The sequence below is a fragment of the Phodopus roborovskii genome, unplaced genomic scaffold (assembly GCF_943737965.1).
Source record: "Phodopus roborovskii unplaced genomic scaffold, PHOROB, whole genome shotgun sequence".
Classification (NCBI taxonomy): domain Eukaryota; kingdom Metazoa; phylum Chordata; class Mammalia; order Rodentia; family Cricetidae; genus Phodopus; species Phodopus roborovskii.
The window spans coordinates 51,053,019-51,062,289 of record NW_026126407.1 but is presented as its reverse complement, the minus strand read 5'-3'; positions in this window follow the sequence as shown (position 1 = coordinate 51,062,289).

The window sequence follows — 9,271 nt, the reverse complement described above, 5'->3', positions numbered from 1 at the left end:
CCTCCCGGCATCTTGAATCTGTGATTCAGCTGTTCTGTTAGCCTAGTCCCACCGTGGTATCTCAGCCAGGCTGACTACAGCCAGGAGACAATTGGTAGTGGGAAACTGACTGACTAGTATAAATATTATTTAAGCAGTTTAGCAAGAAAGAAAGAAAGAAATGCTTATCGAGGAGCTGGGGATATAGCTCAGTACAGCGAATGTTCCTGGGTTCAATTCCTGATACCAGAAAAAAGTAGCAACTGCTTGTAGCACACTAGACACTGTAGGGACAAAAAGCCAACAACCCCAGCTGGGAGGGCCTTGGCCCTAAGAAACTTCACCTTCAGAATTTATTTTTCTTTGTTTTGCCTCCAGGGAGAACTCAGACCCAAGATCCTGAGGATCTGGGGACGACATGGAGGTACACCTTTTGTTTTTGCTTGTTTGTTTTGTTTTTCCAGACCGTTTCCTGTCAAACAGCCTTGGCTGTCCTGGAACTAGCTCTTATAGACCAGGCTGGTCTCAAACTCACAGAGATCCACCTGCCTCTGCCTCCTGAGTGCTGGAATTAAAGGACTACACCCCTACCACCTGGTGACAGCCAAAGTTTTATAAACTAGTAGAAGGCATAATTCAGGTTGCAATCTCAATGGATCTGAGGTTTGATTACAAAGCCTGTACTTGAACTCACTGCTTCCCTAGGGCATCAGATATCTTGGGATTCTTCATGGTAAACAATGGATAAAGAAGGCCCCTTCCTTTCTGGTTTTAGTCTCTTGCTGGAGGTTCTCTCCTCCCTCAGAGCCATCCCCTCTCTGAGCAGGCATTCTTGTATGCCAAAGACTGAAGGGAGGCTAGTTTTCCCTAGTAGCTGGTAAGCCCCCAAGATAGGACTCACTGACATTGCTGTGTGTTTTCCCCTTCAGAGGAGTAAATGCTTCCTAAATATCACTGCCTGATATATTTGAAGACTGAAGTTGGTGTACTAATCCTTGATTAGCAAACATGAATTGAACTGAGGTGTAGTACGCTGGAACATTGCTAATTAGTATCACCAAAAACAAAACAAAGCCAAAAGGAAAAACATGCATTGAACATGTTTTCAGGTCACATCCATTCCATTCAATAGATACTTATTGAGATTTTTTTGTTGTTGTTAGTTTTTTTTTTTTTTTTTTTTTTTAAGAGGAGCTCACTTTGTGACCCTGGCTGAACTGAACCCATTTTGTAGACCAAGCTGCTCTTGAACTCAGAGAGGTCTGAAGAGATAGCTCACTCCCTGCATGCCAGGCATTGGTGGCACACACCTTTAGTCTCAGAACTCGGAAGGCAGAGGCAGGCTGATCTCTGTGAGTTTGAGGCCAGCCTGGTCTACAGAGCTAGTTCCAGGACAGACTCCAAAGCAATACAGAGAAACCCTGTCTTGGACTCCCTGCTCTTGAAGAGGTCCCGGGTTCAGTTCCCAGCACCCACATGGTGCCTTACAAAAATCTGCAACTCAGGTTATAGGGGATCCCAGTGCCCTCTTCTCATTTCCACAGGCACTGAACACTTATGTGCAGGCATATATACACACAAAAAATAAAATAAAATAAAAAATCTTTTTTTTTTTTTTTTTTTTTTTTTTCAAGACAGGGTTTCTCTGTGGCTTCGGAAGCTGTCCTAGAACTAGCTCTTATAGACCAGGCTGGCCTGGAACTCATAGAGATCCACCTGCCTCTGCCTCACGAGTGCTGGGACTAAAGGTGCACACCACCAATGCCAGGCTAAGTCAATCTTAAAAAAATAAAAATCTCACATAGCTCTGCCTACATCTGCCTCCCGAGTGCTGAGATCAAAGGCTGTGAAACTAGGCCTAGCTGATTATTAAGCTCTTATTTGTCCATTTGCTGTTTATTGAAGGTTGGCTGTCTTTTCTGGGCTAGGCAACCCCACCATGCCTTTGAGGAGATCACTGAATCTAGGGGGACCTGTGACCTATCATAACCCCAAAAGGTTGGGGTTCATGCTCATCACATACTATCCTTTCCTACTTCAAGAGCATCATGTCCACTATAAGAATTTAGTGACTGGTTAAGTCTACAAAGAAATCAGAGGTATAAGGAAGATCCTATCTTTTTGAAGTCTGAGGCAGAGTGAAAAAGATGTAAAACAACATAAAGAAATGAGTCTTGAGCCCAGTGGTAATGCATTTTCCTAGCAATGGCAAGGCCCAATTCCAGCCCTAGCACCATCAAAAAGGACTGAAAAGTTGGTGTAGAGGCAGGAAGATCAGAAGTTCAAGGTCATCCTAGGCTACATAATAATTTTGGGCTAGCCTGACATTCATAAAATCTTGTCTTAAGAATTAAATGGAAAGGGGATTAAATGGGGGGGGGAGAAGGTAATAGGAAGGAGGGGGATCTTTGGTTGGGATGTACGTGCTGGAGAGACAGCTCAGCAGTTAAGAGCACTTGCTGTTCTTGCAGAAGTTCTTAGTTCCATTCCCACATGGTGGATTACAGCCATCTGTAACTCCAGTCCCAGGGGCTCCAAGCATTCACATATATACAAGCAGGTAAAATACTAATAAACATGAATTAAAAATGAGCCTTTAGGCTTATGTTGCAAAACCAGGTAGGTAGCATGGACCCTTAATATCAGCACTCAGAAGCAGGTAGGTCTCTGTAACTGTGAGACCCTTTGTTGAAAGCTGGAGAGACCATAGGACTCAGGGTGGACAAACAGGTCTCAAACTCTGACACTACCACTACACACCCAACCCACCCTCCCACCCTTCCTCCACCCCCTGCCTGTAGCCAAGCAGCCTTCCAAAGCCTCACTCCTGGAACCACAGGCTCCAAGGGCCTTTATGGGGCTGCATGAAGCTCAGTGGAGAGCACATGGGAAAGGGTTCTGGTGTCACTGGAAGAGAATAGGAAGCAAATGGTAGCTATTATTGTTATTTTTGAAGCTACAGCCCATGTTGAGCAAGGCCTAGGTAAAAGGAGTGATAGAAGGAATAAGCAGGGTGACTTATTAACCTTGAGCTATGGGCACTGTGAGCAGTGAGCAACATTCCAGCAATTCGTTGGTTGGTGCTGGCTCTGCTGAGCCTGTAGGCTGGGGCTGCCTATGGGTGGGGTGTTTATTCTGGAAGTGGTCCTGGTTGTTCCTCATACCCTTCTGCAGGAGAAAAAGCAGGCCTAGAGTGAGAATTAAGGCCCACCCTGGGCCTGGCTGGCAGTGCAGGAGCACCTGCCTACAGGGCCAAAGGGAAAATGTCCAGTACACATACTCCTAAAACCTGGCTAAGTCTGGCAGGTTCAGGACACACTGGGAAAGATCAGTCCTAAAGAGCTTCAAGTGCTCCTGTTTCAGCAGTTGGGACTGGGCCCTGGATGCGGAGGTATAACACTGCAAATGGGGATATCCATACGGGCTACTCCACCCCTAGAGAAGTCCCTCACTGGATTCCTTTGGCAGTCTGGCTTCATGGGCACGCTCTCCCTGCAGTTACATTGGGCTGGCACACTGAAGTGACAGAGCTGGTTGGAATGTCTAGCTGTCCCCAGGGCCTGCATTTTCATTTTGCCTAAGAAGTCTGCTCTGCATTGTTGCTTCGGTTTCCCTGGGACTTAATTTCTCCCTCACATGTGAGCATCGAGACAACTTGCCCCTTGGCTACACATAGCAAGACAGAGGTCCTTACCGAAGCCCCAGTTGCTGAAGAGCATGGTTGATGGACACCAGCCACCTTGAAGGCCTGCTGTGTCATCCCATCAAATCTCAGTCTCCTGAAGGCTCTTGTGTGATGACATTGTACATCAGTGAAATAGTGGAGTTGTTAAGTTTAATTTTTGACTTGTTGGGAAGTCTAAAAGTAGTTCATACAGAGGGCACAGGGCCTGAAAAGAAAGACCTGCTCAGAAAATTAGAACTATCATATTCGCCTTTCGAGGTGCATATGGTCAAAGTTCTGGCTCAGTTGTAGCATGCTTGCCTAGCATGCTTGAGGTAGTGGGTTTGAAACCCATCCCCTGAAAAAAGAAAAAAGCTAATTACAGAGGGAGCTAGCAGCGGGTGTCTTCGCACTTCTACCGACCTTTCCCAGGGGAGAGAAACAGTCCTTTTCCTGGCCTCTTTGCTCCTTCCCTCGCAGGGAGGAGACCCCACAGACACACCCTGGGGCAGGGACGACCGACGGAGGAGCGGCCGCGACACATTTTTGAGTCGTGACCAAGTGGAAACTCCCTCCCCAAAGCGGAAGCCGGGGGCGCCCCACTGGGGCCTGAGCCTCCGCCGGGGCGGGATCCCAGGCTGAGGGCGGGGCGCTGCGGGTGGGCCAGGCCCCGCCCCATCTCATGAATATGAATAAGGCAACTGGGGACGGAACTGCGGGGGGACCCCAACCCTGCTGGCTCTGCCCAAACCGCGGGAGCCCTGTGGCTGGAGGTGTGGCTAGCCCTGCTGTACGGGGCCTCCATCCCGCCCAGCGCGCCCGAGAGGTGACCTCGCGGGAGTGATCCACAGCCTGTCGTGGGGAGGAGCTCGGTAGGTGTGGCAGAGCTTTGTCCCACTGTCGGTCGTTCCCAGCAAGTCTCCAGAGTCAGGCTTGTGAGAGAGGCTGTGGGCATTCCTTCATTACGGAATAAGCGCAAAAAATGGAACAGCCCTGTCTTCCTTGGGCTTTGGCTCCAGTTGCAATGAAACACCCAACAAAGTCGAACCAGTAGGCTGTCTGATGAATACAAGAAGAGGACGAACGGGAGAGAGAGAGTAGCTGAGAAGGTGACTTAAGACCCAAAGGAAGGGGCTTAGAGATGTAGCTCAGTGGTAAAGTACTGCCCAACACCACATAAAACCGGGGCTTGGCCATGCATACCAGTAATCCCATCACTCTAGAAAGTAGTGGCAGGAACATCAGGATTCAAGGTCAGTCTCAGCTGCTTAGAGATTTCGAGGGCAAGATGGGCTACATAAAATCCTGTCTCAAAAAGACCCGAAGGAAGCAGAGGAACATACCATCTGAATGCATTTGGTCGAGGATGCTGCCTGGTGTGACTAGAGGTGACATGTTAAGGTTTTTATTTGGGGGGGGTTGTTTTGTTTTTTTATTTATTTGGTTATTCCAGGAAGGGTTTCTCTGTATTGCTTTGGAGCCTGCCCTGGCATTCAGTGTGGAGACCAGGCTGGCCTCTGCCTCACGAGTGCTGGGACTAAAGGCGTGGGCCACCAACGTCCAGCTGACTTGTTAAGTGTCTTTTGTATTTTTTTTTTTTTTAATTCATTAGGACACCTGGAAGTTGTTGGTCTGTTATCTGGAGGAAATCAGGCTCAGGGAGATTAAAGGACTTGCCTGAGGTTACTTAGCTTGTTAGACAGACGCTGGGAACTGAGACTGATGGCTGTCATCACTGCCTGAGATATATGTGAAGGCCAGCCATGAGTGACCTTGAGCAGAGAGCTCCTCAGGGCTGGTCCTCCCTTTTCCACCTTCATCACTAAGGTTGGGGACCAAGACTGACTCCAGAGGTGAGGGATGGGCAGGCAGGCCTTTGCTTCTCTGAACCAGCCAGGTGGAATGAGCGCCCTAAGTAGAACACAGGTGTGCTAAGCCACTGAACGGAAAGCAGAAAGTGCTTGTCACCTCTCCAGGCTATGCAGTCAGGTGCAAGTAGCTGGGAGGGCAGAAGGATGAGAGTAGGAAGGGGAAGAGGTGGTGAGGGTAGAGGGTGTGAGTTGAAGAGCCTGTATGGCTGAGTGCTTGGAAGCATTGACAAAGGCAGTGACAGCTAGGCAGGCTTCCATCAGCAATGGAAGAACCAGTAGGATCACCCAGGTGGGTTCACCCAGGTGTCCCTCACAGCCTGGAGAGATGCTGGCTGTCCATGGGAGGTGGGAAAGGCAGGCACTGCTGATGACCCTTACTGTGGGAAGTAAGGAAGAAGTACCTTCCTGCTGTGCCCTGTCTAGAGCCTTGTCTAGCTCACCCCTTCCCCAGCTTGGTGCCGCTATCTATGCTGGCTTAGTTAAGAGCCCAGCCTAGCCCTCCATTTGAGTAGCTCAGCTGCTACACACACCATTGCCTGGTGTCTCTAAGAGCTGTAATGGGACTCCTTCTCAGCCCATTTGATAAGGAGACTCTGCAATGGTATATGGTTCTCACAAGAGGATACAACTATTAAAGAGACAGAGATGGTATTCAAGTCCAAATTTGATATCAGAGCATAATAAGTAGGTTATTTAACTTAAAGAAAAGAAAAACACACACACACACACACACTAGGGATAGATCAGATGATAGTTGGGGCACAATGACCAAGGGGAAGAGGGGGAAAAGGACACTTTCTATTCTCAGTTCCTGCTCCTTGTCCCCAGACTTTTGTGTCCCCTTAGAGGGGAGCTGGTAGTGTCATCTAGTCAGGTTAGGTCTGGAGCTCCATCTTAGCTGGGCACATTGGGTTCTTGGGATACTTCCTCTTACCCAGGTTTTGAACTTCTGGAGTCACTGTATGTTCGTCACTGACCAAGTAGGCATCTAGAATGGGATACTAGGCATGCTAGGCAGTGGTGGCACACATCTTTAATCCCAGCACTAGGGAGGCAGAGGCAGAAGCAGGTGGATCTCTGAGTTCAAGGCCAGCCTGCTCTACAGATCAAGTTCCAGAATGGCTGGGCTATGCAGAGAAACTGTCTAGGGAAACAACAAAAAATGAAATAAACAAACAACCCCCCCAAAAAAAGCAAAAACAAACAAACAAAAAGGCAAAAACCACCCTGACTCAGGAAACCAATTAAGCCAGGTCAGGCAGTGGTAGCGTATGCCTTTAGTCCCAGCACTCTGGAGGCAGAGGCAGGCCGATCTCTGTGAGTTCAAGGCCAGCCTGGTCTACAGAGTGAGTGCCAGGATAGGTTAGGTTCCAAAGTTACACAGTGAAACCCTGTCTGGAAAAGAAAAGAAAAAAAAAACAAAAACAAAAACAAAAAACAACCTGGTGTGTTTCAGGACAGCCATAAACCCTGTGTCAAAACAAAACAAAAAAGCTAAAGAAACTCAGAATGGCATGGGATAATAGGGGCTAGACGGGTGGCTAAGTGGTTAATTTAAGAGTGTTGGCTGCTCTTTATCCTTCATCGGAACTTCCCCACATGGATGGTTCCCAGCACCTATGTGGCAGCTCATGGCTGTCTGCAATTCCAATTTCAGGGGCTCTAACACCTTATGGGCTCTGAGTACATCAGGCATGCATGTAGTACACAGACATACATGCAGGCATATCACCCACACACATAAAATAAAAATAAAGAACGAAAGAATTTTTGTTACTGTTTTTCAAAGCAGGGTTTCTCTGTGTAACCCTGGCTGTCTTGAAACTCACTCTGCAGACCAGGCTGGCCTGGAACTCAGAGATCCACCAGCCTCTGCCTCCCAAATGCTGGGATTAAAGGCATGTGCCACCACTGTCTGACTTAAAATTTTTTTAAAGAATGTAATACTAGGAATGAATGAGGCAGAGATCCCTTTCATAGCCATTGAGAGGTTCAAGGCTACACAGAGGAGTCATGGACTCCTTGGAGAGAGAGGTGCAATGGGATAAGCTGTGGGAGGGTTGGGAAGAAGATCAGTCAGAAAAATGGTACTCCTTGAAATCTGCAGTGAGGAGATAAGACAGACAAATCCCAGGGGCTTGCTGGCTAGGCAAGCTCCACGTCATTAAAAGACTCAGAAAACCAAGGTGGGGCCAGCAGGATGGTAAGGAAGGCCAGGTGCTTGCTGCCGAGCCAGAGTACCGGGTTCAACATCTGGAACCCAGATGGTAGAAGGAGAGAAATAAGTCCCACACTCTGATCTCTGTACCCGTGGAATAGCACAGCATGCACGCATGTACCCTATATACGTGACAAATACACGTATAAGATAAAATGAGGTAGATGAAGATGATATCTGAAGAACACATGAGGTTGACCTCTGGCCTACACACACACTGTGCAAACATCATCCCTCATGTCCTTCAAGAGTCTTCACCTCTCTGTTCACATTGTGTTTGAGCTAAACTCAAGTAGTCACACACATGCCAGAAAAACATCCATATACATAAAAATAATAAATATTCCTAGCATTCAGGAGGCAGAGCAGGCAGATCTCTGTGAGTTTGAAGCCAGCCTGATCTACAAAGTGAGTTCCAGGACAGCCAGGGCTGTTATACAGAGAAATCATGTCTTGAGAAACATAATAATAATAATAACAATAATAATAAATATTAAACACATAAAAAAAAACCTAGGCTATTATATAACCCAAGCTGGTCTTAAACCCACAGTGTGAGCCATCATGCCCAGCTTGGTTTTGTTTGTTTTGGGTACATGGAAGCTTTGCTGTCTGTTGGGCTGTGTACCACCCAAATGTAGTGCCTGAGGAAACATTGCATCCCCAGGAACTGGAGTTACAGAGGGTTGTCAACTGCCGTGTAGGTGCTGGGAATCAAACCCCAAGTCCTCTGGAAGAACAGACAGTACTCTTGAGTACTCTTGTTTATGTCTTTTATTTGTTTGCTTTTTGAAACAGGTTTTCTCCATGTAGTTCTAACTGTTCTGGAACTCACTGTGTAGACCAGTCTGCCTTGAACTCAGAGGTTTGCCTAGAATATAGATTTGGTTTAATTTGCATTCTAACACAGTTATTATTAGTTAATATTAAAGTCAAAGTAACTAGCCAGGTGGTGATGGTGTCACATGCCTTTGATTCCAGCATTCAGGAGGCAGAGGCAGAAGCAGGTGGATCTCTATGAGTTCAAGGCCAGCCTGGTCTCCACACTGAGTGCTGAGACAGGCTCCAAAGCTACACAGAGAAACCGTGTTTCGAAAGTCAAACAAACAAAACCCCTCAAAGTAACCAGTTAAATTAGTTAGACTCCAAGTAATTGTCCTGCCTCGGCCTCTAGAGTGCTAGAATAACAGGTATAGTCTTTTGGGGATGATGAATATACTGTGAATATGCTGGAAACCACTGGATCCTGTGCAGCCCTGTAACTGTATAATGTGCACCCATGGCTTACGAGTTGTCTCACTAAAACTCTTTTGCTTTATTGAGACTGGGTTTCTCTGTGTAGTCCTGGCTGTCCTAGAACTCACTATGTTGACCAGGTTTACCTCAAACTCACAGAGGTCCACCTGCCTCTGCCTCCCAAGTGCTGAGATTAAAGGTGTGTGCCACCACTGCCCAGCTCAGCTCACTGAACCGCTTAAGACAATAATCCAGGGGGCTGGTGAGATGACTCAGTAGTTAAGAGCTGGTGTTGTCAGATGT